The following is a 22,037-nucleotide window of genomic DNA, read 5'->3' on the forward strand; positions in this document are numbered from 1 at the left end:
ATGGAAAGGATTATATGGCGAACAGTAGTGATGCTGGTGGAAGATGTCTGATGGTGACAGATGTATCCCAAATGAGAGGATACAACACTGATGGTGGAAACGAAGTGGCTAAGGAGCGAGAGGACGTGTGCTTTACAGTGAAGCCTCTCAGTGTGCAGATCAGTGAACTAGATGAACTGATCAAGAAGGTACAATCCACTTTTGTTTTGTTTAAAATTCCACAAACATCATATGAAAAAGAATTAAATAACTTGAATTCAAGGATTTCAAATCTAGATAGTTGTTGAACTCAAACACGTGTCACGAATTCTAATCTAAGTGACCAAATAAGCAGGGTATCATCCAAGAGTGAGGAGCGAAGAATGTGGATTGAGCAGAAGGAGTTGAAGCTGGTTAAATCTAGGGATGAAAATATCTATTTGCAAAGAGATAATCTTAAATTGTTAAAACAGAGGAATTTTTTTGTTTAAATGCAAAAAGACTTTATACTAACATTACTCAGCTGCATTTAGACTGTGAAATAGGCCAGAAGATACATCGCATGATTTTGCCCTTCCTTGAACTAAAGGAGGATGAAATCGATGCTGAAGCATACAACTGTGAAAGTTTTGTATCTTCAGATGATGTAAATCCCACTTATATGTATGGTCTGGACAAAATTGAATCATTTATAAAGTCCAAAGAACATAAGGACATGCTTAAGAATCTTTTGGATGAAAATGATAAGTTGAAACTTAGAGCCGAAACTATACAAAAATTTGACTCATTGAGTACCAAGTTAAGTTCAGAAAATAAAATTGATGTTGAAAATGCATCTGAACTTAATGAGGACAATGACATGAGTGAAATCTCTGTAGAGGATGAGGTTGATTGTTCAGAGTTTATTAGGAGCGAACCTGAAAACCACAAAAGCCCGATTTCTAAAAATTCTGTGGAATTCGCTCGTCTGTCCAAAAATAAGTCCCCAATCCTTAAAGAAAATGCCGTTGTATACCAAAAAGTTAGAACCACTCCCAATCAGGTTTATAAGGTCACAGGAGTAACCGAACATCAGACAGCCGAACTCACTGCCATGGTGAATGAAGATAATGCAGATGGCTGTGATGAGTTTTTCTGGACTGCACCGATAGACAACGCAGATGAAATAGTTTGTTTGTCGGAGCGAACATCATGGAAGGCCAAAGGTAGATATGTGGCAGAACCACTAAATAAACCTACCAACTTTGACGTGCCAAGTTCCAGTGGCACAAAAGAGGTTCCGGTAGAATGCGTCTCTTCTACAAGTGAAACCTCTTCCATGGAAAGTGAACCAGTTGTTCAGATGCCGAAACAAAAGGCAAATATTCACAGGCAACCGAAACAGGTGAAAAATCAAAAGCAGCAGAGAAATCTGAGGTACAAGAAAATTCTCTCAGAGCGAAAGCAATTCTGGCGCTTCAAAACGGTGGCAATGTCAAGTTTGGTAACAACTCTTATGGAACGATAAAGGGTTATGGGATGATAACCAATGGAGACTTTACAATCAGGAGGTGGCGTATGTAGAGGGATTGCAGCATAACCTCATCAGTGTGTCTCAACTGATGGGAGGTACAGGTCTCAAAGTCTCGTTCGATGACGAAGGTTCAGAGATAATAGAGAAGAAATACAACAAAGTTATTCTCAAGTCTGAACGAAAAGGTGAAATGTTCCCTCTGAATCTCAGACCAATCAAAGGGAATCCAACTATATGTCTTCTGTCCAAAGCCCATTCAGACGAAAGTTGGTTGTGGCACTGAAGGCCCTCACATCTCAACTTCAAAGACATCAACAAGCTAGTCACCGGTGGTCATGTTCGGGGACTTCCAATGCTTAAGTTCGATCGAGAACACTTATGTGCTGCATGTGAAATGGGGAAACAAAGTCACCAAAGTCACCCAACAATCATAAACACCAAAGTTGTTGAACCACTTGAGTTGCTTCACATCGACTTATGTGGTCCATCATCAACCGAGAGCATTGGCGGTAACAAGTATATCCTTGTTATTGTTGATGAATTCTCACGATTTACTTGGGTATTCTTTCTAAAGCACAAATCTGAGGCGACTCCCAAACTGAAGATATTTATCAAGCAAGTTGAAGTGCAACTGAGAAAAGTCGTTCGAAACATCAGGAGCGACAATGGACTGGAATTCAAGAACAAAGAATTCGAAGATTTCTTAGCAGAAAAAGGCACAAGTCACAATTTCTCAGCCCCCTATACACCTCAACAGAATGGAATTGTCGAAAGGCGAAACCGATCCCTGTGTGAGGCGGCCAGAACCATGCTGATTTTTGCTTCCCTTCCTCTATATTTCTGGGCTGACGCCATTGCTGCATCTTGTTTCACTCAAAATAGATCATATCTCAACAAGCGTTTCTCTCTCACTCCCTATGAGATTATTAACAACAGGAAGCCGAATGTTAAGTTCTTCCACGTGTTCGGTTCAAGGTGCTTCATCTTCAACTCCAAAGAACATCGCAACAAATTTGATGTCAAAGTTGATGAAGGTATCTTTCTGGGATATTCTCTTACTTCAAAGGCATACAGGGTTTTGAATAAGTGTTCTATAAGAATTGAAGAAACATATTATGTGACGTTCGATGAAAATTACATCAAGAAGTTGAAGTCTACCGAAGAAGCAATTGGAGAGATTTTCTCTCAAACAGGTCAAGTCACGGCCTTAATCGCCAATTTCTTTGACCAGTTCATGGATTTATTTGATGAACCTGAGAAAGCCACTCATTCTGAAGCCACGGCAGCAGACAACAAGATTGATCACCTTAAGAAGATTGTCGAAGATACAGCCAAACAAATGGGAGAAGAAGAACCAGTTCAAAATGAACCTCCCCAGAGCGATACTTCGGTCGAGGGGGAGAATCTATTCTCTTCAAATCGACAGGACTCACATATCCAGGGGGAGAATCCAATCTTTGGAACAACCCAGTGTCCGGATCAACCCGAAAGTTCTGTAGCACCCGAAAGCCCAATTGCACCTGAAAGTTCTGTTGCACCCGAAAGCCCAGTAGAAGAAGAATTTTTTGGTTCACATCCAAATGATTCATCATCTGTCGAGGGGGAGAATTCCAATATGCACTATGATGATGATATTCAATCAGAGTTGGAAGAAATGGTAAATGCTGAATTGGATCCATCCTATGATCCAAATTATCCTCCTCTCACCAAATGGACCAGAGATCATCCTGTATCTCAAATAGTGGGTGATGCATCAGAAAAGGTTCTAACTCGATCACAACTGAAGGTGAAGCAAACTGATCTATTCTCCAAAGTAGAATTCTGCATGTTTAATTCATTCATATCTAAAATAGAGCTAAAGACCGTCAATATTGCTCTCGATCATTCTGATTGGGTTCAGGCAGTGCAAGACGAACTCAATGAGTTCGAAAGAAATAAGGCCTGGAGACTCATTCCAACACCAAAAGATGCCTCGGTTGTCGGTCTCAAATGGGTGTTCAGAAACAAAATGGACAAGGAGGGAAATGTAATCCGGAATAAGGCTCGGCTAGTGGTGAAATGATATTGCCAGGAAGAAGGAATCGATTACGAAGAGACATTCGCTCTGGTAGCAAGGCTGGAATCCGTTTGAATATTTCTTGCCTATGTTGCACACAAAAATTTCGAGGTCTACCAGATGGATGTGAAGTGTGCGTTTCTGAATGGGGAACTTGAAGAAACCGTGTACGTGGAGCATCCTCTTGGTTTTCTAAATGAAAAACATCCAGATCACTGCTATATCTTGGATAAGGCTGTTTATGGTCTAAAACAAGCACCTAGGGCATGGTATGAAACATTAACTAAGTTTTTAAAGATGTCTAAATTCAAACAAGGTTCGGTTGACCCAACCTTCTTTCGCAAAAAGGAAGGTAACCACCTTATGATAGTTTAAATCTATGTCGATGATATCATCTCCGGCTCAACGAATTCTAGCCTAACAGCTGAATTCAGGAAGTTGATGGAGACTAAATTTGAAATGAGCTCAATGGGTCCGATTAACTTTTTCCTTGGTTTAAATATTAGACAGGGACCCGATGGCATCTTTATTAACCAGGAAGCATATACAAAGACTCTCCTTGCTAAATTCGGCATGATGGGAGACTCCAAGGTCAAAGACCCTATGGCGTTCGGCACCAAGATCACACCATCTTTGGAAAAACCGGCAGTCGACATAACGCTATATCGACAAATGATTGGTTCCCTGATGTACCTCACAGCTAGCAGGCCCGATATAATGTTTTCAGTGTGCTATTGTGCCAGGTTCCAAGCAAATCCTCGTGAACAACACATGCTGGCAGTAAAGAACATATTCCGATATCTGAAGCGAACCACCTCTCTCGGTCTCTGGTATCCCTCAAACTCAGGTTTCTTCGTTCAAGCCTACTCAGATGCAGACCTAGGAGGATGTGGTCTAGACTGAAAAAGCACTACAGGAGGCTGTCAATTCCTCGACAAGAAGTTGGTAAGCTGGAAATCTAAGAAACAAACATGTGTTTCTCTGTCTATAGCCGAAGTTGAGTACATTGCAGCTACCTCCTGCACATCTCAAGTGATTTGGATCCAAAGCCAACTCCGGGATTATGGACTCAATATGAAAAAGATCCCACTATATTGCGACTCAGAAAGTGCAATTAGGATCTGTCATAACCCAGTGCAACATTCCAAGACAAAGCATATAGCACTGACGTATCACTTTATTAAGGATCATGTGGAAGATGGAAACGTAGAAACTCACTTTGTTCGAACCAATTATCAACTGGCCGACATCTTCACCAAAGCCCTTCCTGAAGCAAGTTTCAATAAAATCCTACAAGGCCTAGGTATGATGGAATCGGAGTCAGTACCAAAAACACCTTCTCAAAACTAAAAGTTGGAAGCGAAATAAACCGAACGCTCGGTCTATTTCGGGTTCGGTTCACACGGGAACCGAAATGAACCGAACACTCGGTCTATTTCGGGTTCGGTCCCACTGCACTTGTTTTCTCTTATCTCAAAAAGGTGATATCGTTGGTTTTATACTTTTGTACAATTGTTTTCAAAAATCCAAATTTTTTTTAAGGAACTGAAATGAACCGAGCGTTCGGTCCATTTCGGGTTCGGTTCAAAATTTTTTTCTTTTCAGTTTGGTTTGTTTTGTTTTTCTCTTTACAAAAATATCAAAACTTCCAAAAATATTTTCTTTGTTTTTGTCTCTACTTCTGTTTATGTTAACAGTTTACGGAATATCGATGGGGCAGGTATCACTCTCACACTTTTTACTAGCTAAGTGTCCCTAGAAGCATGCTGCTGCATGTTGCCCAAGTACTCAACTGATTTTGAATAAAGCCTTATTGACTGGGTATATACAAACCTTGTCTTCCCAATTAGGCTGCTACATTTATTCTAATCATGAGCTACCTTACTCTTTTCTCATATGAGTTAAGAATTTTCTGCTTGGTCACTATTTTTATAGCAGAGGTACTTTAGTTTCCTTACACCGCCTCAAACATTTTTCTCCATCATATTCACTTCATACATGTAACCCTTGAGACTCTCAGAAATTACCACTGAGTTTTATGGTTACACAATCTCTGTGTTTGTGTTCTTAGCTTCGTGTCACTACGTGCTAAGTGAAACCCACAATTCAATACCACTATGCATTGACGGTGAACAATTAAATTTGCTCTAGCTTTCACTTATGAATTAACGAATCCACCCAAGTGGTTGTATCTTGAAATCTCTATTTTCCTTTTGTGTGATTCTTATGAAATTGTTACATACCATAACATTTCTTCCCATAGAATCCAGTTTTAAATTCTCTTGAGATTTCACACTAAGCATTTCCAACAAGTCAGTAAAATACGATCCAAACCTACTTGTTCAGCAGACCACATTGGTCTCACAAGTACTTCATTCGGTTTATATCTTATGTCAAGATATGGAGTTCTGAACTGAAGCGAAAGCCACCTCTCTAAGCCTCATTAAAAGATTCCTTTCAACACTTCTTAACAAGTGCTTGATCGTAATTCAATGGGAAACCACACAAACACTTTAAAGTCTCTCTTGACTTTCAAGGAAGAGATTCGTGCCTGGGATCCACTGTTTCGTGTCTATATTGACATCACAATTTCCCACATAAATGTTGCTTTATTTCTTCATCTTTGACACTCTATGCTTGAAAATCTTTTTGATTTTTCAAAAGTCTGGTTTGGTTCACTACAAGCTATTTTTATAGCTCTAGTTTTTAATGCTATATTCTCAAAGGGATGTTGTGGTTTATCTACGTGTTTGCTTTTATTTAGTGAAGACAGCTCATTTTAAAGATAATATGATGACTCAGCCCGGAGACTAAAGGTTTCAGGAATTCAAAAAGGCATTTGATGGGAAGACATGCAAAATGGAAACGTTTTTCTCTCTCATGCGTAATCATAGGGGTTGCTAACTGTCACGTGTCAATCAAGTCAGAAACCACTTCGCGTTTCAAGAATATTTGGTGGCGATCTTTCTCTCACCTCTAGAGACGGTATAAAGGGTTAAACCCTAGGTATTTTACCTCTTTACTGCACCCAATTTTCTGAGAGCAAGCAAAGACGCTTTTCTTCCACTGTTCATCTTCTTCTTCAAAGCTCTCATCAATGGCGGATTCCTCCTCTATTCATGAAACCTCCCACATTCTCCCAATCAGACCCTAGCAAAGCTTGGTCATTGATCTCACACCAGTTTCCTATGATGCCTTCATGTACCCTATAGTGAAGTGCCTCAAATACTCTCCACTGGTTCTCGCACTGACCAAGGTCGAAATTGTACCTATGGAATTTCTATCCCAGATTTTCTCCACTGCTCACTACGATAAGTATGGTGATCGCATCTACTTCGACATTCTTGATACCAAAACCTCCATCTCAAAATAGCGATTATGCTCGCTTCTAGGGTTTGAACCTGATAAGTCAAGGGTTAACCCTGATTCGATTTCTGTGGGACAATTGTTCTCCATGTTTTACAACATGGGTTACACTGAAATTCTTACCACTATCACGAAGTTCAAGAAGTCGTGTCTTCCTCCTCAGTGTAATGGCTTTTTCATGATATTGTTCAAGGGTCTATCAGAGAGGAGTGCAGGTTCTGATGGGGCTAGTCGTCTGTTCATGACGATTCTCTATGGGTTGTACAATGGTGTCAACCTCGACTATGGATCGGTTCTATGGCAACAGTTAATCCAAAGCCTTGCCTCTACCTCTCACCATTCTGAAATTTCATATGCCAGGTTCTGGACGCTCGACACCAAATTGGCAATGGACAAGTGTCATGTCCCTATTGTGGCCACTTTTCCACTCTCCTCTATTGGCGTCTTCCACACTACGAAGATCATTGTCACGGATCCTTCCAAGTTCCTATTTGTTGGCTCTATTCCGGAGTCAATGTATGCTTGTGTATCAGGGGAGAGCCGCATCATCAACACCCACAAGGAGTTTCTTCCTTCGGGTCCCAGAGAGCTCACTCCAGAGATGCTTCATTCTATTAATGACGCCGACAAACCTACTCCCAGGGGCAAGAAACCAGAAAAGGGGAAAGACAAGAAGGTGGTCAAAGGGGCGAAAGGCCCTTCTCCTAAAAAGAGAAAATCAACGAAGGCTGCCCAATCACCTCCTCCAAAGAAGAGGTAAACCCAGCCCAGGCGAAAACTCATTCTTGCCTCTTCCTCCAATGAATCTGAGGATGAGAGTTCAGACTCAGAGGAGTCGTTTTGAGGCGACTCTCCTCCCCGTTCGCCTTCACATGAGGTACCAGTTACAACCAAACCTGTCTCTCCTCCCCCAATCACTATCTCTATTTCCATTCCCCCCATAACCTCCACTACTCATATTCCTCCCACTTCTATTCCTGTACCACCTCCCATTTTCTCAGACGCTACAACAACAACAACCACTGGAGTTCGAACCAACGTATCTGATACGGGGGCTTGTACTTCAGCACCCAAACACACACCTACAACTGAACCTACTTCCACACCCGAACCTACTACCACAACCAAACCTCCACCTTCGCCTTCATCTCCCAATCACTCAGCCGATACAGAGACTTTTCTTGGAGGGGAAGACATGACCTTTGATTCCGTCTACTACAGTCCCTACCAGGTTCAAAGCGATGATGACAATGATGCTCCTGTCACCAAAAAGCACATCAAGGAACTTCATAAGAAAATTGATAGTCTCGTCGCTTCCTCCTCCTCCTCCTCTAGGTCCAATATCTCAGAGGCTGCCATTCAGGGGTTGGTTGATACTTTCGCCAAGGCACATGAAGCCTCTATCAAATCTGCCACTGCTGCTATAGAGGCATCCACCAAGGCCTGTGCTGCAGCGACCGAAAAAGTCGAAAAACTATTTCACGATGCTAACATCCTTTTACAGTCTTTACAGGGAGCAGCTGAATCTAGTCCAGCGAAGGTTGATTCCGTTGTTGAGAAGCTGGCTACTTCATTTGCATCAGAAAAGCAACTCTTTGCCGATCTTCGTCAGACTCTTGTAGCTGACAATAAATCTTTCCAGGCAGCTGTTGAGGAGCGATTGACCAAGCTCCAAGAAGACCTTGCTTCAGAGAACTCTGTCATGGATGCGCTTGCACGCAAAACAACTGCCCTGAAGATCAAGAGTCTTCAGCTTTCCCAATCAGAAAAGGAGGTTGATTCTCTTCGATCTGAGCGAGCGGTCATTTCGAGTTGTGTTTCGGATGTCCACGGAGCCCTCTCCAACATTATTGAAGCACATGACCCAATTCTCAACTACTAAGTGACGCGAACTCTTGCTGAGAAGCTTGCTCCTGCCCTTGCCCTGGTCAGCAAAATTGAGGGGCTTCCTGAGTTCGTGGCCAATCCAAAACAAGGGGGAGAAGGACCTTCAAAGGGCGATAATCAATCTCAACCGCCTCCTACTTCTACATCAGCTTCAACTAAAGCAACCGAACCACCAACAATTGGTCAGGCTTCAGGTTCGGGTGCTCAAGATAAAGGGAAAAAGGCTCTGGATGACAGTGATGGTGATGATGACAAAGAGACCATTGCTGATCTCTTGAAGAAACAGGCCAGGGATAAGGATTCAAACATGAGTGCTCGGATCGCTAGAGAGGCAGAAGCAAACGAAAGGAAGACGAAGGAGGCTCATGATCTCCTTGAAAGTTGAGAAACCCTCTCCCTCCATGGACTCTCGAGAAGCTTATCAAAGAAGCTATCGAGACCCCCAACATCCTCTGGCTTGAACCTGTGATTTCTTTGGACATGGTTAATTCTGTCGACTCTCAGTTCGACATGCCCTTGACTCGAAAGGCCTTCATATTTCATGCATTTTCCCACATTTCTGAAGTCCCTCATCCTCACCCGAAGGTCGATAGGGAGCTTATTGACTTCTATCTGAGGTCTGATCAGCCTCAGTATCATACGTGGAGTGCACAGAAGATCGTCAACGTTCGGGTCCTCAAACCCTTTCGGGAGGGTAACTTCACAAATGTCAGGTTCAAAGTATTGAGGGGGTCAGCTAAAGCCGAACATGCCATTTCTCTCGCTGATCTTCCTAGCCTGAATGCACATGATTGGATCATCCTGCATAACATCCTCCTCACCAATGAAGCTGAGTATGGACCGATCATAGATCACTTCAAGAGGATGTTGGCTTGCTACGTCATGGAGGTTGCTACGATGGATCAGGAAATTGCTAGTGTATTCAAGAAGAAGCCCACCATCTCCCCAGTTGGTTCTGCAAGTAACTTGAATAAAATGCAGATGGGGAGGATCGATCCAAAGAGAAACTCAGTCATGTTCACTAGGAATGAAGGCCATAAATGTCTATTTGCCTTGGCTGACAAGCATCTTTATACCACTTCATGTTTGGAGCATGTTCTGGGGATCGTCAATCGATGCAAGCAGAATTCTGAAGATGACAGGAAGTACTTCAATGATATGATCCAGTGGTACATTCATTTCAGACAAACCATTCTTGCCATCATTCCTCGTCTGTTCGATACCACGAAGAAAGTTCCTACATCAGGATCCAGCAAGCCAAAGTAGGGTCTCGCTCCAATTGACGCAAAGGGGGAGATTGTAGGGTCCATTATGTGTTGCGTCTTGGGCTCGGTCCTTAGTCCAATTTTGTATCCGGATTGGGCCTGTCCATCCGTGATTTATTTATTAGGGTTTAGTATTTATAGATGTTTGCATGCATCTTGGTACGTAAGATTTTGGAGTCGATCATTCATAGCAAATATCTTTTATCAATTGTAACCCTAAAAAGCCTCTACAACGGAAGTTCTTTATTGAGCTCTACTGAGGCGTGAATCTATTGAATCATTCGGCTTATTTTGATTCATTCTCTTTTTTGATATTTCTGTTTGCATTATTCTGATTAACCTGTGTAAGATCTAAACGATCAAAGAGTTTTTCAACTCATCAAGTATTTTTATTCATTTTAAAACATTGGGATGTCATCGTCAATACAGAAACATAAGCATAAATGGAAATTACATTTATTTACACTAGTGATCTACATCTCTTTAATCTCTCAGTGTAATGTGACTTCATATCAACACCTGTGATATAAATAAACTGAGTGGGTCAGGTTGGGAAACTTGGTGACTACATAGGGTTTTCAACCCACAATAATATAATTATTATGTTTAAACAAAAAAACAATCAACCCAATTACCCATCCCCATTATCTTCTTTACTCTTAAGGATCTATCCTAAGAGTTATCTATTCGTTTATTCTGAAGTCCCTTGCTTCCAGGGTTATAGGACTAGCACTAAATCCATAGCTGCCAATACTCGTTCGTAAACCACTAATTCCATAGCTGCTATAGTTTATTCATCGGGTACTAAATCCATAGCTACCAGTGTTTATCTAATAGGTACTAAGTCCATAGCTACCAATTCCTATCAGGTACTAAGTCCATAGCTACCAGTATTTGTACAATAAACACTAAGTCCATAGCTGCCGATGTTTATTAGTCACTAAGCCTATAGCTGCCAATGTTTACTCACATCATCTTTTATTTCTCATCATTCATCTACCCTTGTCATACCCAACATATTCGTATATATAAAATACGTATACAGTTTAAATCATTTAAGACATGTCTAAAATTCTTTCACCAGCATAGACAGCAAGTATTCAGACAATATACACATATAGCACATAATTTATATTAAAATACTTCATATCTATGTGTAAGATTAAAGTAACTATGCACTCACTTGTTTAAGTGATGATTCCAAACTCGGGCAGCGCTTCGCTTTTAACGATTCTATTTTCCTTTGACGAAACCTAGTATTATTACCACTAGAGTTTCGTCTATTATTCGCCGAGACTAATTAATAGTCTAGCTATTATTACTATTATATAAGCGTTAAACAATACTTATATAACCCATAATAATAGCCCAATTACTTATTATCAGTTCTTAATAACGTTACTATAATTAAATAAAAGCTATATTAAAAATAGCGTAGTCGTAGCTCACTTACAGCTGATTTTATAGAAAACTGGGCTTTGCTTGGAGTAGCATTCCCGTGCGGAAAAGATCTTCTTCTCGGAGCCATCGAGCACTCAGGGGCTTCCGCCTCGTGCTAGGGAGGTTCCCTAGGCTTTTCGAGGGGTTTCGAGGCTAGAGAGAGGTTCTAGAGAGAGAGTAAAAAGAAGAAAGAATAGGAAAGGTGTGAAGAAAATGAGGGTGGGAGAGGTTCTATTTATAGGGTGAAAATGGCTGAACTTGGTGCCAAATGTCACCATCTAGTGGAAAGACTTGGGGAGAAAGCAATGGTCAAGATTGTGCCACATCACCCATTTTCTCACAGCACACTTCCGACTTCTAAAATCCGTAACTTTCACATACGACCTTCGTTTTTGATGTTGTATACATCCACACGTAGGTAAAAATAAGATCTATAACTTTCACTTTGACTCTGTTGGCTAATTCTCGACCGATCTAAAATTTAACAGTACGAGGTGATTATACTGTCAAATGTCCGCGTAAAATTCATAACTTCTACACACGGACTCTGTTTTCGTCTGTCTTTTTACCGTTGATTTCTTATTAATGAGATCTTCAATTCTTATTTAGGTCGCATTGTCCACAAACCGCTCCATCTAAAATTCGAGTTTCGGGCTGTGCACTGTTAAGCAAAATCTTAGACAATTCATAACTTCCTCATACGAAATCAGATTTGGGCGTTCTTTTTTTGTACGTTCCCCATTTTTATAGCCATAAAAGACCGATTTTGTTTATGTTTTTTAAAAATCAGTGTACCTCTTTTAATACAAATCTTGCGGAATTTGTTCCCAGTAAAACATGATAAATACGTTATCAAGGCATTTCCGAAGAAAATTATTTTTATTCATCATAAAAAATTTGGGATGTCATAGTCAATACAGAAACGTAAGCATAAACAGAAGTTACATTCATTATCACTAGTGATTTATATCTCCTTAATCTCTAAGCGTAATGTGACTTCATATCAACACCTGTGGTATAAATAAACTGAGTGGGTCAGGTTGGGAAACCTGGTGAGTACATAGGGTTTTCAACCCACAATAATATAATTATTCTGTTTAATCTTCAAACAATTAATAAACCCAATTACCCATCCCCATTATCTTCTTTACAGTTAAGGATCTACCCTAAAATTCAGCTATTCCTCGTTCATTTATTCTTTAGGATTATCCTAAGGAATTGGCACAAAGTCCATCGTCACCGGGTTTAGGCACTAAGTCTGCATAGTTGCCAGGGTTTATACAATAGGAACTAAGTCCGCAAAGTTACTAGGGTTTAGGTACTAAGTCTGCATAGTCACCGGGATTTAGGCGTCAAGTCTGCATGATCGCCAATGTTGAGGCACTAAGTTTGCATAGTCGCCAAAGTTTAGAGTACACCGGGTGAACATATCGTTCACAACACCTACAGGTTGTGAGCCTGCTAGTGTTGCAATGGACTGTCTGGAATAGTATGTGGCTGTCATTCATACTCTGCTTGATGACGGGTTCATCATTTGGTTAAAAGGATTCTCTCATCGTTCACCTCTCACCCTTATCTCATGGTCTAAATCACCTCTCATCTCATCATCCGACTCATATTTCATCTACCCATGTTTTACCCAACATATTATGTATATATAAAATACATATACAGTTTAATTCATTTGAAGCATGTATAAAATCGTTCATCCAACATAGACATCAAGTATTTAGATAATATGCACACATAGCACGTAATTTATATACAATACTTTGCATCTATGTGTAAGATGAAAGTAACTATGCACTCACCTGATAAGGTGGTGATGCGGTTCTCGGACAACACTTCGTTTACTTTAAAACATATTCCTTCGACAAAACAGTGGGTTTTCTTGAAAACCAGGCTTCGCTTGGAGCAGCGTTTCCGAACCGAAATACCCTTTTTCTCGGGACTTCGGGAGCCTCGTGGCTTCCTTTGGGTGCTAGGGGTTTACTTAGGCTTAGGTTGGGGGGGGGGGGTTTAGGGGGCATCAAGATAGAAAGTAGAGAGAAAAAGAGAGGGTGAAAGGTGTGAGAAATATGAAGGATTCACCCTTTATTTATAGGGCTTTTATCGTAGAGTAGTCTCTAAATTTCTTCCGTATCTTTAATGTACGATCTCCGTTTTCTATATTCTTTATATCCACGCTTTGGTATTTACAAGTACTACAACTTTCATTTAGACCCTGTCAGCTAATTCTCATTGTAGCTCAGATTTACAAAACTGTATCGAATTCGCCGCGCTTGAAGAGTAGAGACTAAGTTCCGTCTATATCTTTCTCATACGAGCTGTAACACCCCAAAATCTGGTATGTTATTTAAATAATTATTTTTCAAGTTTTCAAGAGGAACTCGACGAGTCAGTAGCTAGACTCGTCGAGTAGAGTTGGGATAATGAGCACGTTTAAGTTCTGGACTCGGCGAGTCTGCCAGTCTGGATGAAACCCTAATTTCAAGGGTTTGCACCCTATTTAATCAACTTTTTGGGACCTCAAGTCAGCCCCCATCACCCCCAGAGAATCCTTCTCGAAACCCTAGAACTCTCTTAGCATTTTGTGTGTTTTGGTGTGATTCTTTGAAGATCTTGAGAGAAGAAGGAAGGTAGATCAAGAGGAGAAGAAGGAGATCCAAGATCTTTGTGGCATTTCAGAGTATAGTAAGGTATAACTCGACCCTTTTCTATTTCTATGCTTTAATCCTCATTGGAACACCATTAAAGCTATTCTTGAACCATTTGTTGGCTTGGTAGTAGCATAGAGGACACATTGAGATAAATAGCCTTCGGATCTAGCTATGTTTGAGTTCCAGAAGCCTAGATCTAATACCTTTATGGAGCCATATTGCATGAAAGCCCTAGATCTTCTCCTATAGTGTGCTTTGAGCCTTAAAACCTTCATTTGGTGTTTATTTACACGTAAAGTTGGAAACTTTACGTGTTAAACAAGCCCTAAGAACCCAGATCTACGAATGGAATGAACTGGATTCACGTAGAATCGAGTATATAGCGATTGCATGTATACGACTCGGCGAGTCGTTCTTCAGACTCGACGAGTCGACTCGTGAGTCCCCTGTTTTCCCCTTTTCGAGTTATGCCGAGTCAAACCAGTGAGTGAGAGATGGACTCAGTGAGCTGGAGGTTAGACTCATTCATTGAAGGACTCGGTGAGTCAATGCCCTGACTCGGCGAGTCCAAGGCAATCTTCATGCCTCAAGAACAGACTCGACGAGTTGTTCATACAACTCGGCGAGTCACAGTCAGAGTGTTCATGTGTTGAAAGAGGACTCAACGAGTTGTTCATACAACTCGGCGAGTCGGATGCAGATTGACTGGGTGTTAGTGTCGAAGAGGAACTCGTCGAGTCTATGCCAAACTCGACGAGTAGTAGCGAGCAGAAGCAAGAAAGTGAGAGTAAGGACTCGACGAGTTGGTGACCCAGTTCGACGAGTCAGGTCAACTGAATGTTGACTTTGACAAATAGGTTGACTTTGACCAGGGGTAAGATAGTCATTTTACCCTCAGTATTATTATCAGTATTTGATTGAGGCTACTTATGGAAATTGTAGCTGGAGTGATACCGGAGCCACAACAAACAGATTCCGGAGCAGTTCTTTCAGCAGCTAGGCTACGAGGTGAGTTTCCTTCCAGTAGGAACGGGTCTACGGCCACAATGTCGGCCCGTTTAGTTAGCAGTAGTTCCAGACTTCGGTCTGATGTAGTAGTTCAGTGTGCTTAATGTCTTTGTGATTCAAGCATATATTTGTGATTTCGTGTTCTGGACCTCGGTCTGATGCAGTATGCAGTATATGTGTTTATGCCAGTAGTTGTGATTATGTTATGCTATGTTCAGACAGTTCCGGACTTCGGTCCGATGCAGAGGGCAAGGCCCTGGTTAGTTCCGGACTCTGGTCTGATGCAGTTTCCAGACTTCGGTCCGATGCAGAGGGCGAGGCCCTGGTTAGTTCCGGACTTTGGTCCGATGCAGTTTTCGGGCTTCGGTCCGATGCAGTGGACAAGGCCCAGTAGTTGCTTATATGTTATTGTATGGTATGTGGTAGTTTGGGGGAGCTCACTAAGCTTCGTGCTTACAGTTTCAGTTTTGGTTTCAGGTATTTCCGCAAGTAAAGGGAAGAGCTCGGGATGATGGCATCGCTCACACCATAGCTTCAGTCTTTATCCTTGGAGTTTGTTTTGATTCATAGTTTGATTTGGCACAATTGTTTCACAATATTTTTTTATGAGTTGAGATATTTGACGTATGGTTTCATGATATGACGATCAATATATGATTTTTATTATTATTAAAACAAAAATTTTTGGGTCGTATTTTTGGATGTTACAAGTTGGTATTAGAGCCTTGGTTTGAGAGATTCAGGCACACTCTCGGGTGTGACTGGACTCAAACTGAGGAAATGGTAGAAGGATTTTCAAAAGTGTTTTCAAAAAGATTTATGAAAAAGTAAACCTAAAAAGAGAAAGAGTTTTGAGAAAAGGAAAAGGGTATGGTGCATGCAATCAGCCGAGCTCAAGTAAGTACTCCCAAATTACCCATACAAGTTTATGTTATGATTATCAGTTTCAGTTTCAGTAGAATAGTATGCTAGAATAGGACTAAGGATCTAGGAGGATGCCTTATGTGCATGCTATATGTGTTTCAGCTTTATGAGAATTGCATGCTAGTTTTGAGTAGATGCCCCGAGGGGGACAAGGTCATATTGGCGTCCAGTCTTCTGAAGGACACGACACGGGATTGGTGGGAGGAGGTCGGACATGCCATTGGAGATGATGCAGCTTTGGATGCTATGACCAGGGCTGACTTTACTACAAGGCTCAGGGCTGAGTTTGCATCGGTTATTGAGGTGCAGTAGTTGGCCAAAGAGTTTCAGGACCTCACCCAGACGACAGAGATAGTGGCGGAGATCACCGCCAAGTTCAGGGAGAGAGCATTTCTCGTTCCTCAGTACGCAGCTGCTGAGGAAATGAAGAAGGCTCGGTATCATGAGATGTTGTGGAGTGATATCCGCCAGTTTGTGAGCCGGTCCAGCTGTAAAACGCTGGATGACATGATTGCTAGGGCGAGAGAGAGAGAGAGAGAGAGAGAGAGAGAGAGATTTACCTTGAGATGGAGAGAAAGAGGAAGCCGGAGGCGGCTCCAGGTTCAGATCACAAAGCTAGGAGTCAGCAGAGCCACAGTCAGTGTGGCAAGTGTGGGAGATTGCACGATGGGGCATGCAAGGCAGGGAGTGCCGGTTGCTACAAGTGCAGCCGGACTGGGCATACTAGTAGAGATTATACAGCCACTACTACCGCCGTTGCGGCATCAGATCTGAGTTGCTTCCAGTGCAATCGGAGGGGACATAAAAAGTCCCAGTCTCCGAGTTTAGCTGCAGCGGGGACGGTGTCAGCACCTGCTCCTGCTACTTTGAGGATTACGGATGGCCGTCAGGGCCGAGTTGAGACGCCGGTGGCGAAGAGGAGGGCTTTTCAGCTGATGACAGAGGAGGCGCGAGCGACTCCTGATGTGGTGACGAGTATGTATTTCTCCCTTATCTCTGCATTTGTTATTTATTTGTTTCTTATGGTTATATGTTTTGTATAGGGTCGTTCTCAGTGAACAACATTTCAGCTATAGTATTTTTTGATTCGGGGATTACCCGATCATTCGTCTCTCTTGCGCTTAGTAAGAGGTTTAGCAGAGCTCCAGGGGAGCTAGATTGTCCACTTGAGGTTGAAATAGAAGCTGACAGGACTGTTAGGGTTGCGAGGGTACACAGAGGATGTTCTCTACATTTATTCGATGAGTAGTTCCCGGTGGAATTGGTCCTTATTCCCCTGCGACGGAATAAGGTTATAGTAGGAATGGATTGGCTGTGCCCCAATGGGGCAGTGATAGATTGTGAGCTACAGCTGGTGAGGGTTCGCACTCCCAGCGGGGGAGAGTTAGTGATTCAGGGCGAGAAGGCACAACGCGGACCAGTTCTGTGTTCAGCAGTGAGAGCAAGGCGCTACTTCCATCAGGGTTGCGTCGGTTATATTGCATATGTTGTAGATGCCCGGGAGAAGGTCAAGATGACGGTTGATGATGTTCTGGTAGTGCGAGACTACCTGGATGTATTTCCAGAGGATTTTCCTGGAATACCTCCTGAGAGGCAGGTCGAGTTCAAGATTGACCTGATCCCTGGTGCGGCTCCAATAGCCAAGGCACCATATCGGTTGGCTCCCCCAGAGATGCAGGAGTTGTCTACGCAGCTGCAAGAGCTGCTAGACAAGGGTTTTATCAGGTCGAGCAGTTCGCCCTGGGGAGCACCGATTTTTTTTGTAAAGAAGAAGGACGGGTCGCACCGTATGTGTATAGATTACCGGGAGTTGAATAAGGTAACGGTGAAGAACCGTTACCCACTCCCGAGGATAGATGATTTGTTTGATCCGCTTCAAGGAGCGTCTTGGTTTTCCAAGATCGATTTACGCTCCGGATATCATCATATGCGAGTCATAGATGAGGATGTGCAGAAGACTGCTTTCAGGACCCGTTATGGTCATTATGAGTTTGTGGTGATGCCGTTCGGGCTCACCAACGCTCCAGCCGCGTTTATGGACCTCATGAACCGCGTGTGCAGACCAATGTTGGATCGGTCTGTGATAGTGTTCATTGATGATATCTTGGTTTATTCCAAGACCCAGGAGCAGCACGAGGAGCACCTGAGGGAGGTGCTAGAGATTTTAAGGAGGGAGAGACTTTTTGCGAAGTTCTCCAAGTGCGAGTTTTGGTTGCGCGAGGTGCAATTCCTTTATCACTTCGTCAACCAGAAGGGTATTCTAGTAGATCCGGCCAAGATAGAGGCCGTGATGCAGTGGGAGGTCCCGAAGTCTCCATCTGAGATTCGAAGCTTCCTAGGTTTGGCAGGGTACTACAGGAGATTCATCCATGATTTCTCCAAGATAGTTTTACTGCTCACCCAAATGACTAGGAAGTCAGTGGTGTTTCGCTGGGGGCCTGAGCAGCAGGCAGCATTCGAGACCTTTAGACTGAGATTGTGCGAGGCACCGATTCTCGCCCTGCCGGAAGGAGTAGAGGATTTTGTAGTCTACTGTGATGCTTCGATCACAAGTATGGGAGCAGTGCTGATGCAGCAAGGACGTGTGATAGCTTACGCCTCAAGACAGTTGAAGCCTCACGAGGCTAACTATCCTACTCATGATTTAGAGTTGGGGGCAGTGGTGTTTGCCCTCAAGCTTTGGAGACATTACCTTTATGGGGTCTGTTGTACCATTTACACGGATCACAACAGTTTGAGGTACCTCATGGATCAACCGGATCTAAATATGAGGCAGAGGCGATGGTTAGATGTATTGAAGGATTACGATTGTGAGATCCTTTATCACCCAGGGAAGGCCAATGTGGTGGCCGACGCCCTGAGCCGCAAGGCGGCAGCAGCCCTGATCAGGGATATATGTCTGAGAATGACAGTGATTACTCCATTATTGGAGCAGATCAGAGAGACACATGTCGAGGGCCTCAAGGAGGAGAGGTAGAAGTGTGAGAGGATCGTGGGCCGAGTAGCTTCCTTCGACTATGATATTCGAGGATTGTTGACCCTTCATGGGAGAGTTTGGGTGCCGTATTGGGGAGGGGTACGACAGGTACTGATGGATGAGGCCCACAAGTCTCAATTTTCCATCCATCCAGGGGCGACGAAGATGTATAGAGATCTTCGACCCTATTATTGGTGGCCCTGCATGAAGAGGGATGTCGCCTGGTATGTGGAGAGGTGCCTGACCTGCAGGAAGGTCAAGGCAGAACACCAGAGGCCTCACGGCAAGATGCAGCCGTTAGACATTCCAGTGTGGAAGTGGGAAGACATCACCATGGATTTCATCACTAAGCTTCCCAGGACTGCACGTGGAGTGGATTCGATTTGGGTCGTTGTGGATCGGTTGATGAAGAGTGCTCATTTTATACCGATCCAGGAGAGTATATCGGCAGAGAAGCTAGCCGATATTTATGTGCGAGAGGTGGTGGCACGACATGGAGTGCCTGTCTCGGTGGTGTCAGACCGAGACGTTCGTTTTACTTCCAGATTCTGGATGCGGTTTCACGACGAGATGGAGACTCGTCTCCCTTTCAGAACCGCTTTCCACCCTCAGACAGACGAGCAGAGCGAGAGGACGATCCAGACTCTCGAGGACATGCTCCGGGCATGTGTTCTAGATTTCGGTGGCAGTTGAGATACGTATCTTCCGTTAGCGAAATTTTCGTATAATAACAGCTACCATCCGAGTATTGACCGCCCTCCTTTCGAGATGCTATACGGGAGGAAGTGCAGGACCCCGATCTGTTGGGGCGAGGTCGGTCAGCGTGTCATTGGGAGCACCGAAGTGGTGCTCAAGACAACAGAGTTGATCGAGCAGGTTCGTAGTAGACTGCAGATTGCACAGAGTCGACAGAAGAGTTACGCCGACAGGAGGCGTTCAGACTTGGAGTTTCAGGTGGGTGACATGGTCCTCCTGAAGGTATCATCCTAGAAGGGTGTCATCAGATTCCGAAAGAGGGGCAAGATGGGCCCTAGGTTTATTGGTCCTTTTAGGGTTTTGGCCCGGGTGGGTCGGGCCGCCTACCGATTGGATCTTCCGGCAGAGCTTAGCCAGATCCACAACACTTTCCATGTTTCTCAGTTGAGGAAGTGTTTGGTGGACGAGTCAGAATTAGTACCCATGGAGGATATTCAGGTTGATAGCAGCTTGAATTATGTCGAGAGACCAGTTGCGATCTTAGATCGGAAGGTGAAGACCTTGAGGAACAAGGTGATTCAGTTAGTGAAGGTGCCGTGGCAGCACCAGAAGGGTTCAGAGTCGACGTGGGAGTCCGAGGAGGAGATGCGGGAGCATTACCCAGAGTTGTTTCCAGATACAGCGGCAGCAGACTTCGAGGACGAACTCTGAGACAAGTGGGGGAGAGTTGTAACACCCCAAATTCTGGTATGTTATTTAAATAATTATTTTTCAAGTTTTCAAGAGGAACTCGACGAGTCAGTAGCCAGACTTGTCGAGTAGAGTCGGGATATTGAGCACGTTTAAGTTGGCGACTCGGCGAGTCCATATTCTGGACTCAGCGAGTCCGCCAGTCTGGATGAAACCCTAATTTCAAGGGTTTCCACCCTATTTAATCAACTTTTGGGGACCTCAAGTCAGCCCCCATCACCCCCAGAGCATCCTTCTCGAAACCCTAGAACTCTCTTAGCATTTTGTGTGTTTTGGTGTGATTCTTTGAAGATCTTGAGAGAAGAAGGAAGGTAGATCAAGAGGAGAAGAAGGAAATCCAAGATCTTTGTGGAATTTCAGAGTATAGTCGAGTCGTGAGTCCCCTGTTTTCCCCTTTTCGAGTTATGCTGAGTCAAACCAGTGAGTGAGAGATGGACTCAGTGAGCTGGAGGTTAGACTCATTCATTGAAGGACTCGGTGAGTCAATGCCCTGACTCGGCGAGTCCAAGGCAATCTTCATGCCTCAAGAACAGACTCGACGAGTTGTTCATACAACTCGGCGAGTCACAGTCAGAGTGTTCATGTGTTGAAGGAGGACTCGACGAGTTGTTCATACAACTCGGCGAGTCGGATGCAGATTGACTGGGTGTTAGTGTCGAAGAGGAACTCGTCGAGTCTATGCCAAACTCGACGAGTAGTAGCGAGCAGAAGCAAGAAAGTGAGAGTAACGACTCGACGAGTCAGGTCAACTGAATGTTGACTTTGACCAATAGGTTGACTTTTACCAGGGGTAAGATAGTCATTTTACCCTCAGTATTATTATCAGTATTTGATTAAGGGTACTTATGGAAATTGTAGCCGGGGTGAAACCGGAGCCGCAGTAGACAGATTCCAGAGCAGTTCTTTCAGCAGTTAGGCTACGAGGTCAGTTTCCTTCCAGTAGGAACGGGTCTACGGCCACAACACCGGCCTGTTTAGTTAGCAGTAGTTCCAAACTTCTGTCTAATGTAGTAGTTCAGTGTGCTTGATGTCTTTGTGATTCAAGCATAGATTTGTGATTTCGTGTTCCGGACCTCGGTCTGATGCAATATGCAGTATATGTGTTGATGCCAGTAGTTGTGATTATGTTATGCTATGTTCAGACAGTTCCGGACTTCGGTCCGATGCAGAGGGCAAGGCCTTGGTTAGTTCCGGACTTTGGTCCGATGAAGTTTCCGGACTTCGTTCCGATGCAGAGGGCAAGGCCCTGGTTAGTTCCACACTTCGGTCCGATGTAGTTTCCGGACTTCGGTCCGATGCAGTTTCCGGGCTTCGGTCCGATGCAGTGGGCAAGGCCCAGTTGTTGCTTATATGTTATTGTATGGTATGTGGTAGTTAGGGGGAGCTCACTAAGCTTCGTGCTTACAGTTTCAGTTTTGGTTTCAGGTACTTCCGCAAGTAAAGGGAAGAGCTCGGGATGATGGCATCGCTCACACCACAGTTTCAGTCTTTATCCTGGGAGATTGTTTTGATTCAT

Source organism: Lactuca serriola, chromosome 4 (genome assembly GCF_051521515.1).
Source record: "Lactuca serriola cultivar US96UC23 chromosome 4, Lser_US96UC23_V15, whole genome shotgun sequence".
NCBI lineage: Eukaryota > Viridiplantae > Streptophyta > Magnoliopsida > Asterales > Asteraceae > Lactuca > Lactuca serriola.